This window comes from Lolium rigidum, chromosome 6 (assembly GCF_022539505.1).
Source record: "Lolium rigidum isolate FL_2022 chromosome 6, APGP_CSIRO_Lrig_0.1, whole genome shotgun sequence".
Lineage (NCBI taxonomy): Eukaryota > Viridiplantae > Streptophyta > Magnoliopsida > Poales > Poaceae > Lolium > Lolium rigidum.
Genome location: NC_061513.1, coordinates 314,635,371 through 314,647,011, shown reverse-complemented (window position 1 = coordinate 314,647,011; position 11,641 = coordinate 314,635,371). Strand labels below are relative to the sequence as shown.

The 11,641-nt window shown below is 44.2% G+C and overlaps 1 pseudogene; it reads right to left on the bottom strand.

The window, feature by feature from the left end:
• Positions 1–1,600: 1,600 nt before the first annotated feature.
• On the bottom strand, positions 1,601–11,034 carry LOC124660065 (annotated as a pseudogene).
• Positions 11,035–11,641: the final 607 nt, after the last annotated feature.

The following is an 11,641-nucleotide window of genomic DNA, read 5'->3' as shown; positions in this document are numbered from 1 at the left end:
TCTCACCTAATGCAGAAAATCTCACCTAGTGCAGAGATCCTAGACAAGTCTTGCCACTATATCCATTATAAAGTGCTAAAATGTAATAATCTACCTAGGAGACATATATTATTAGGTGAGTAATAGCAATTTCGAGGTACCCCGTTTATGAACCATTTGTCTGTTTTGTCCGTACAAACAACAAATATGTCTCAATGCACCATCCAAATGGAGATGTTATACGGTTTTTGTTCGTTTGGACCCAAATTTGGGGTCAATTCGAGTCCAAATGGACGTGTTCGTTTGCCAGCTTGTCCGCTCCCACGCCAATCAAACAAATCCAACAGTCTCCACTACTTCTCTCTTGAATCTCTCTCTCCAAAAAAAACCCCATGTTGCATGTGTGCACTACTGGTTCGAAACTTCTAGAGCCTACTCGACGTGCCACCGGTTGGAGCCACAACACGTCCTGGGAGTTGAGGTAGCAGCCGCCACCGTTGCTTGCTTCTCCACCGCCATAGTCGCTTGCTCCTAGTTCTTCTCTGCAGTGGCGGACCAGCCCTTCTCCGTCGCCGATCCCTACTCCCGGTCCCCTACGGACGCGAGTAGGAGCTTTCGTTGTCCACGGCTGGCCTAGATATTCTAGGAGGTGGCGATCGGTCTCGCGCGTATGTTATGTCATTCTCCAAGGAGTTGCTGAAGTAGGTCGGTGTACCGCAGCCGCTACACTACAGTATGCATGAGACGCAAAATGACATTTATGCTCTACCCACCAAAACGGACAGAAACGAACACAATTTGGGTTAGAAATAATTTGCCTCCTTGGAGTTGCCGTAGTACCTTGTGTAAAGCTAGACTGATATTTTCACCTTCTGTAGATGAATATTGCATGATCTCAGAAATACAGACTAGCCTTCTTCAGGAGCTGCGTGGCCGTGTAATATTGTCCAATTTTTTCCTGCTATTTACTGTACCATTTTGTATTGTCGGTTCGTTCATCCTGTTAGGCATATATGCCACGAGGTTTTGTGCCATCTCGACAGTTACACGGCCTGAAGAAGAGTTTGCAGGTACGAGTCAGATTCAGTGTAGCAATTCAGAATTCCCAACTAGGAGTGCTACTCTCTGCTACCGTGTTCATGTGATGGTGGGTGTGACCGGAGACTTGCTGCCGATGGTCACGTGTCACCATTCACCAGCATTGAATGGCCGTGAGAACGACGAATTGATAGGCGAGATTTCTGCCTATGCGTTCCGATCTTTTCATTCATGTAGGCCTATATGAATGACCTGTAAACTGAAACCAGGTTCAGTCGTCCAGAGAGGAACAACACCATTTAGTCGAGCTATAGTACGCAGATTGTGGATCTAATTATGTTCCATACAATCCATAGTAAGTGTCGGAAATTTGAACAGCAGAACAATATTCAGCATTTCGATCATCTGGACATCAATTGCAATCTAAAAAGGAGCCATTTATCTCGGCATAACCATCATTTTGATTGTTTTTCGTGTTATTTACATGAGTGAATGCCTACAGCCAAATGAAAAGTGGTTTGTGACCTTGTGGGTGTATGCTAGCCATTCGTTTCTACCTCAGCACTCATAAAACATTGTAATCTTAGTAATAATCTATAGGTCCATCTCTTCCTTGCACCTTTGTGGCTATGTATTGCTCACAAGGAGCATAATCCAGAAGGAAAAAAATCATGTACATGCATGTCCAGAATAAGAGAGATTTATAAAACGGAGGTCCTGATCGAGACATCGTTTCAAGGTTCCCCAACTAGCAGGTTACAGAAACAACAGTAAGTGATGTGCTATTTAAAAGCCACAGCCAGAATCGATAGGCAATTATTATCACATGTGACGAGAAAAAGCACATGAACAGCGGTAGCAGGAGGTAGATGTAGCAGTAGAAGTGAAGAGTATCGTAGGTGGACGTCAGCAAAATGGTGCAGTTGTACATCTTGAAAAACCAGAGGAAACCCCAACGGGATGTAGTCCATCAGCTGCAGCAGGAACGTATACGAACACTGGATATGCATCTTCACTTTTTCAGATTCACTGATGCCATAACTCACTGAATGAAATACTTCCTTCTCCATGACCTACATAACCAATACCGTATCTTAACATGTTAAGGAAGTAAGATTGGAGATGAGGGAGCAAACAAGTAGTGGTACTAGGAAGCGAGTGGCTATAGCTTACATACTTACACATTTCACGACCAGTGTGGCAGGTCAATCTCGAAGAGTATAGCGCAACTGCGTCCCTCGAAGTGCAGAACACTGGCGTAGCAACATCAAGAAGTAACTAGTGATTTCGTGGAAGCCTAGATACTCAAGGGGCATGAGGAACTCAATGCCATGTGGGACCTCCGTCATGCTGTTCAGGTTGACTAAGTAGAATGTTTCCAGGCTCGCCATGGCACCTTGCTGCACCTCAAGCCGATTCAGATTAGGAAGGTCTCTTAGATAGAGAATCTTTAGCTTGGGAAACCACCCCTTGAGAAATGCAAGCTGCTGTCCATTGTATGCTCTGCTGAAATGCAGACGCGTCAAGTTCGACAAACGGGAAAGGGGAGGCAGGGGGTCTTCTCTCAGCTGTGACCAAAATAGAGCCAATGAATACAAATTCTGCCCCACAACAGCTTGGAAAAGAGGAGAGTCGTCCAATGCCCCTTCCGCTAATCGTCCTCTCAAACGTAGCTTTCGCAGGTTTGGCAGAACGACACTCAACAACAGAACCTCATTCTCATCACTTGCATTCACATCTAGTTTGGACAAATGCTGCATCTGAAGTAGATACTCACTGATGCGTCGACAGTAGATTCCCTTCACATTCCGCAAACTCAAGTTTGTCAGTTGCCTCAGCTCCCCTAAATGTCTAACAGACTCATCATCTGCTTCCAATGCATGTAGTGTCTGCAGGTTTGTTAGATTCCCAAGCCCATTGGGGATACGCATACCCCTGGAACATTGAATCTCTCTCCAATCTGGATCAATTACTTTCTCGGCAAGTGCCTAAGCTTCTTCAGTTTCCCAATCCCACTAGGCAGCTCATTCATTTCAGATCTATAAAGGTCTAGTGTCAACAAATTTGAAAGCTTATCAACAGACCTCGGGAGCATCTTCACTTTTGAATTACGCAAACCCAAATGGCGGAGATTAAAAAGATCTCCAATAGCATCTGGAATCTTCTCGGTCAGCAGACCACTTAATTCTAGCACTGTCATATATCTTGATTTCTTACATAACAGAGGTAGTACAGTGAATGATGACATGTCATTGTCCAGTGTAATGACAGTTCGAAGTCGGTGTATACTAGAAAATGACTGCTGAATATCTTTTTCAAGTTTGTGCAGTACCAATCGACGACAATCAGTCTCGATTAAACCCCTACATTTGGCCTCATGTGTAGCACCAAAACAGTTCTTCTGGCACAAACCAAGTGCCAATTCACGTAAGATGTCATGCATTCTGAATTTCTTCATCCTACCAAATGAATTCCTCTCAACAAGTTGTAGCATGTTTCTGTCAATCAACTCCTTTAGATAGCCTTCTGCAACTTCTTCTAATGTGCTTTCACCCCTCTCCTCGATGAAACCCTCTGCTATCCATAACCGCACAAGTTGTTTCCTTCTGAAAAGATAGTCTTCCGGAAATAAGCTGCAGTACAGGAAACAACTTTTCAAATGTGTTGGAAGGTAGATGAAGCTCAGATGTAAAACATTCCTTAGGTGATCGAGCCTCGAATTGTTCTTTAGTTCCCAACTCAGTTGGTCCTTTATTCTTCTCCATTCTTCCACGCTTTTCTCACGCGCACGCAAGAGGCTACCAACTAACACAATAACAAGAGGCAACCCTTTGCACTTGCTAACTATTTTCTCGGACAAAGGCTTCAACTCTGCGGGACATTGATGATTTGTATCTTTTGGAAAGGCTTTAATACAAAATAGGTCCCATGCCTTGTCTTCTGGTAATTCTTCCAGTGTTAAGATATGTCCTTGAGAGGCAAGTGTAGCCACACCACCTTCCCTTGTCGTGATTATTAGTCTACTGCCCTTATCATTATGAATAAGTGCCCTAGACAAGTCATCAAATGCTTCGGGAGTCCAAACATCATCCAATATGATCAAATACTTCTGTTTCTCCAAATATTTCTTCAATGTTTCTTCAAGGCATGTGATATCCATAGCCACAGTGTTAGATAGATCACTGACTTTATCTTTGAAAAGTTCCTTGACTATATCCCTCAAAACATCTTCTCTAGAGTAAGTTTGGGAGATGGAGACCCAGGCGTGGCATTGGAATTTATCTCTTTCCTTCTTGTAGACGTTTGCAGCTAAAGCTGTCTTACCAAGCCCTCCCATTCCAAGCAGCGCTATCACAGACCATTCCAAATCATCACCTGCCAACCACTGCTCAAGTTTTTCTCTGTTTTTATCCACCCCCACTAGATCTTCTTCGTCAAGGGAACGTGAAATATTTGCTAGATCTTGGGACATCTTGACAATGTAATTTGAACTGCCAGTATCCCCGATGCTTATCATGGGAACCCAACAGTTTTTTGTCTCTGACAGGTGTAAAAGGTCTTTCTCTATTTCCTTCACCTTGAAAGCTATCCGTTTCAAAGAGGGCAGAGATCTTGGTTTTCTGAGCCCTTTGTTCAGGTAAAAGATAAGACCCTTATTATGTTCCCAACCAACAAGATACATGTACTCATCGACCATGTCCTCCATCACATGTGCTACTTTCTGTACCTCCTGGAACCAGCCCTCATATACTTGATTGTTGTGGTTTCGAATGTCCATTTGACAAAGAACATCATGCATTACTCGAAGCTCCCGGGCAACACGTCCAGTGCTGCCCTGTAGCTCTAGTAATTGTGTCCCGTACTTCGCAAACTGTGCGCTAGCCTGGTCTGCTGCTCCATTTGCCAAGGCGATTCCTATCTTTTGAATGGCTAGAAGAATCACAATCTCTGCCATTGCATTCTAAGAATTGCTACTTTCTCATTGTTGGGTGGTGGCCTAGCTGTATAATTTCCTCAATATCATGAGAGTGGCGACTGCAAAATGAATTCATGTATAAATTAGACTATTAATGCATTGTGCTAGTAGCAAGCACTTGCCAAAACAGATCAAAACTCTCCAACCAGAACAGAAAATTAAATGGGCAGAATCTTTGAAAGTATAGTCCTAAACTCTTAGTTTATAGTGTTGACCTGTCTAAATCGAACTCACATAATAAAAAAATAACAGTACTTATGACAGGCAGGTCCATGAGAATTTCAAAACACTTGAGAATGTGATATAGTCAACTGCGGCAAACTTGATGTTATTAATTGACTGGGATAACTAACACTCACCAAATAATGGACTATGCATGCTCCACTTCCATATCGGTACATCTCAGGGTTAAAATGCCCCAACTGTTGAAACTTAAACAAGTAAAAGAAAGAGGGAAGCAAATCTGACAAACTGCCAGCTCACGGATGTGGATATTACTACTTTCAGACATTTGGTCAATTGACAGTTCGGGCCTTACGGATAACATAATTCCATTTTTTCTCAATATCCATCTAATAGTATTGCCAGATGTATGGAGATATAAATAACTAGAGTTGTTGGTTAGGCTGCAAGAAGTACCGCAAACAAGAAAATAAGAAGACAAAGCTATAATAATGTCACAAGAGTCATTAGGCAAAACCAATATATCTTTAATCTAGCTAAAACTACTTTAATTAAAAGGGGTGTTGACTTTAGCAGGCTAGAAATTCCCACGCCAGTGTGTGTGTGTGTATTTACAGTGCAAGAGCATATGTCCATCATGGGCTAAGTATATCGTAAGTAACAAGCATTACCAGCAACTACACTAAGGAATGAGTCAAGATATTTTGTTAATCCAAGAGAAATGATAGGCGGCAACAAAAAGCTGAACATACTACCAGATTGGAAAACCTTGGCGCCGTTATAATTTAACAATCTGGTCCTTTTCCCGGAAAAATCTTTAGTGTGTTTGTGGTGGAGGAAGAAAAATGTCTATGCATTCCTTTCAAAGTATAGTAGGGTTACTAACTTCAAAAGATATACATCAGTAGTGATTTTAGTTTGTACTGAGGGTTCCCCGCAAAAAAAAAAGTTTGCACTGCGGGAGATTGTTCTAAGTACAACGTAAGATAGGCAGAAAACTAGGGAAGCATGGACCACCAGTCTTTTGATGGCTTAGATCTGATCAATCTTGATGAACACCTTGTGCAGTTCAGAATCTGAAACCCTTAGAATAGTCTCATAGAGATCCTAAACTTTCATGGAGTCATGGGTATGACACTATGACTGAGTGTGCTAGCTTGCTGATGACAAGCAGCTGGATTTGATCTTCAACTTGAGGTGTCCTCCTTGTTCCTTTTACCCCTTAAGACCGGAGAGCAGCCACATGCCCGGCTTGTACTGACAAGGAAAACTGCTTACTTTTGATCTGCTAGAGTGATAGTTCTGGTGGTACAATCTAGGATATTGCCAAAAGAGGTAGGAAATAGAGACAAAACCAAATTAAGGGCAACCCACCTAGCTTGAAACCGATGTAGATCTGGTGACCTCCCTGTGCACTTCAGAGTCTAAAATCATCAAAACATTGTCATGGCTTGGTGAGTGGGGAACGCTAGTCCTGTTAAAGCCTACAAGAACCAGCCAAGCTCTTGAAATCGTCATTTGTTTCTGAGAACTTAACATTGCTCTTGCTTCTCTTAACAACCCAATAGCTCTGACAAAACATTGAGTTTCATTAGTGCAAACTTTGAAAAAACATGGTGTGCCAATCAGTGTGCAGAACAAGCTGAGCAGCAGGGAGAATCTTTAGTATTAAATGTGGCCGTCCCCGTCCTATAATGTATTAGATATCTGCTCACAAGTCCTTGACAACAATTAATAATGATACTACTAGTTGGTGCTGGCTAGAAGTTTGATATGGTCAACTTGACCTCACGGAGACATGTTAATAACAGTTAAAGCAATACAAATTGAGCAACTAGGAATGTTGAATTTGGTTCATCACTCAGGGCCGGCTATCATTAATAAATACTTAAATAGCTCTTCATCCCATTGTTTTGCCATGAATCTCTGTGCTTCTGTGCCGGTATCTGCGCATTTCGTGAAGATAGCATTCGGTTTGGCCACCATTCGTTTTGTCAGTGGAAGCAATATCACCAATGTCCTTGGCTAACTCGGCACAACAACAAAAAGAAAAGTCGTTCGCTTACAACTCAAGATGGCAATGCGTTCTACGAAGCTTAACTAAGGTCGAGCTCCTGGATACTGAGAGCAAATGAGGCTTGATTCGGTTTCGATTTATTGATATTGTAAGTTCAAATTTCATCAATTTCCACTCCTACTAACACGCAGGAAGGCGTGAATATCTGAAAGGGCGATTTCGCTAGCAGGGAAGTTGGCTGGCTGACTTACCTCATCGTTGTCGCCGCCACCACCGGCCACGGCGAGATAGGGGAGACTTGGACGGTCAGGGAGGTCCCGTCGCCGCACCTCCGGACGGTGAGAGTTGAGGGAGGCGCCGGAGACGAAGCACTCTGCCGATCCTAAAGCTCGCCGGCGGTGAAGTCGTCTGGTTGGGCCTCCTTTTGGTCGCCAGACTGATACACAATGCTACGCCATATCTACCACGCCCACCGAGATCTGACTGTATCGAGCCAGGGAAAATAATGTTAGGCCCTAGCTAACACGCCCGCCGAGATTCGACTTTATCTATTTGGGTGATCGTGTGGACAGAAAAGGATAGAACAGCGTGCTTCTGATTAGTTTCGGTTGAATGACCTGTAGGCTGAAACCAGGTTCAGTCGTCCAGATAGGCGAGATTATATAGAACAACACCATTTAGTCGAGTTATGGTACGCACATTGTGGGTCTAATTATTTTCCATACAAACCACGTGCTGCTTTGCAATAAACAGTATGGAGCAATGTCCTGGCATTCAGGTAGTTTACAACCTGCAGTACTTGCCGAGCACTCGAAACGGGCAAGATAAGGAGCTGGCCAAGCACAACCATGTAAAACGGGCAAGATACGGCAGAATCCGACTTGAAATAATACTTGGGGAAGCTGAAATTCCCTAGATTAGGTACTCAAAAGCATCTTGCTACACTAGAAATCAAGCTAGACTATGGCACAATGACTTTTTTTTTTGTTCACATAACATGTAAACACTGCCGACTACATTGATCAATGCGACAGACTGATGAGAACTGCAGCAGCCGCTATCCCTTCACCTGGAGAAATGAACTCATTATCAGCTAATCAACATAAAAAAGAGCTCTGTCTGGAAAAGCAGGAACCGCAAGGTCTTCGATGATGCTTTGACTCCTCCCCACCAGCTTTCGTGCATGATCAGCACTCACTGCGAGCTCTGGCTCCATCGCCTCCCGAAGAAACTGTCTAGTCCTCCCATGGAAGTGTGGTGTGCGAATGTCTGTGAGGCCCTAAACCCGCTCGTTTAGCCTCGTGTGTGCGTTTTTCTCCCGGTGTGGTGAGGCTTTAAGTGTCGCTTTGTAATCCTCCCTCTTGTTTGCGGTCTTCCGCCTTTGTTTTGGATTAATAATAAAGTTTCAGGTGGGGCTTTGCCCCCACCGTTGACCCGTCAAAAAAAAAAAGAGCTCTGTAATTCACTGCCGATATCTCCTAGGAATGCTGATGACAACAAAATGTAAATCCTTGATGCATTCTTACACTATAATTTGTTGTAGTAAACTAATACGTAACAAAATAAACAACTAATTATTTTAGGGCGTCTCCCACCAGATGAGCTCTTTAATGCTGATGACAACTAATTTTTTTAGAGCTCTGAAGCTAGTATCTGCACAAGCTGAAGCCAAAAGAAAAGGGGCAATCTATTTGAGCTTACAGACTATGAAACAGCTAAAACGAGGGAAAGATCTATGCATGTCCAGATAAGCACTCACAAGAAATTTCAACACCAAAACCATATTCAGCATTTCGATCATCTGTATATCACCTACAGTCTAAAAAAGAATCCATTTATCTTGGCATAACCATCATTTTAATTGGTCTCCGTGTTATCTACATAAGTGAATCCCAACAGTCAAATGAAAAATCACTTTGTGGCCTTATGGGTGTATGCTATCCGTACTCAAACAGTCTAGAAACCAGATCTCACAAACTACATCAACAAGATCTTCTTACCTGTTGAACTACTTCAGCACATTAGAACATCAAACCAGATAGCCATCCTATGTGCGACAATTCAGCTGCATTAAATCCACCAGCAATGGCTGTGCCTATAAGCAGAAGAAGTCATACAATTAATAACAATACCGAGGAAAAGGCAAATGCATAAGAGAAGGTAACGGTGAGTCAATAACACAGACGAGCTGACATATATAACTTGAGCGAAACAGCTTAATTTGTATAGATGATTTATAGCTCACTTTTGATACTATTACTAGCAATAGACAAACAAATATACCCATCTGTTGTAAAATGGAAAGAATAGTCCTAAGAGGAATATACTTAGATATTTAATCATTGAGAATTTAGCTGATAAGAACCAAGACATGGTATCTACTTTATCTCATGTTAAACTCATCCCACGAACTGTCAAGCATACAAAACTAAAATATGACAAGACTAATAAATTCTTGTAACAACAAAAGTGATTTTGGGTATTCACTTCTAAATAACTGGAGCTTGACAGTCCAGAAACGCAGTTTATTTTTGTGCGCTGCATATGGACTCAACAAAAGCAGTTCATATGGAGTTATTTAATAACAAGATCAGAACCATAAACATTCTGGGATATAAGAATAACTAGCTCTGAGGTTACAAATGTGCCAAGAGAGTTACTCAGCTGATACTTCATTTGGATATAAGGATAGTGCTGAAAACTATATCTAATGATAACATATGCTAAGGAATACAGATATTAGTTTGCTTATCTATCGTCAAAAGGGCAATTGGTGAGTTGAAGTTGTTGGTAAACACTTTAAAAACAGAAATAAGTTATTCGAGCAATCATGTGACAAAGGTAGCTAGATTAGGTTATTCCTACACTACAAGGGCTAAGAATGAGAATCACCTGGCATAAAGAAACTCTTGAAAAGATGATAGCGAGTCATGAGGGGAGAAGAGATTCCATTAAGTTTCCTGGCCTGCATCGGTTTAAGTTGAACCAAGTAGACACTTGAGGCATACCATAAAAATAGAACATCATCCCCATCATACCCAAGCAGTACCCACTTTCTTGAATCCAGAGAACGGAGCTGAAGAATGTTGTGCATTTCGATGGTCTTCCACGTCACCCATGTGGCAATACCATGACACTCGATGTTCCTCTGCCACATTTCAAAGCGAGGATATGACAAAACGGCGTAGCGAACAGCGCCATCCGCAGTCTGGATGATCTGATGGTTTCCGTATATCATAGAATCAGGACATGGAGGCCCCATGAACACAGCTAGGTTCTGTTTATCGAAATCAAACTCTATTATGTCATAACCCAGTAACCAGTAAAGGCAATCACCAACAAGGGTTGCAGGAACAGCAAGGGTTTCAGGGACACCATCAGAAAGATCCCATGAAGACTCAGTTGAGATGAGATTGCCCCAAAGGCCGGTCTCCAAGGTGTAAACACAGGCAAGACATGGAGTATCGTCTCTGCCCCCGGACAGCAAGCCCCCGGTCACCGGCAGCGCAGAGCACCACCCCTTTGAGGTAGCCAGTCCTCATCTCGGACGGAACAGCCACGCAGCGCTGCTCGCCGGTGATGGGGTCGCACACAGCGACCTCATGCCGTGCCCAGTCGGAAATGAGGACGAGACCGTGGCGGCAATCGAGCAAAATGCAATCGTCGCCGCGGCTGCTGTAGCGTCCAAGGGAGAAGCGCGCGGGAGGGATGCGGTCAGGAGGGTCAAGTATGGGGTTGAACACGATCCCCTCCTTTCTGAACCACAGGATGACGCCGAGGTGGGGCGGCTTCCGATGGTGCGCAAGGAACTGGCGGTGGAACTTGGGGTCGGTGACGAGCCCTCGCCAGCGCATGCAGACGGCGGAGGCGCGCGGGAGGGAGGACGGCTCCGGGGGGAGACGGGTGAGGATCTCCCGGAGCATGTCGTCGTCGTCCGGCAGGCTGGGAGGCTCCGCCGGCGAGGTGGCTCTGCGGCGACGGATGCGGCGGGTCAATCCGGCGCAGTCCTCGCGCGCGCGATTTTGGGGATGTAGGCGCGGGCTGCGGCGGGGTGTCACTCCGGCGGACTCCTCGCTCGGCTGGATTTGGGGATGGAGGCGCGGGCTGCGGCGGCGGGCCACTCGGGAGCCGTACTCGCTCGCGTGGATTTCGGAACGGAGGCCCGTGCTGCGGCGGCGGGCCATTCCGGCGAACTCCTCGCTCGCGTGGATTTGGGAACGGAGCCAAGACCTAGCTAGAGGACACACTCACAGTCACACAGGGGAGGGAACGAGAACCTCTTTCTTTCTGCTTCCTGTTTGTTCACTCATACCATTGGGCCCCTAATAGTTGTCGGCAATTGTTAAAACTTCAAAGCTCTAGAGTTTTCTATTTAGTTACACCTACGAGTAATATCGCGGTTTAGAAATCTCGATAAGTTTGCTAGTTTCGTTCACTTTACCAAGTTA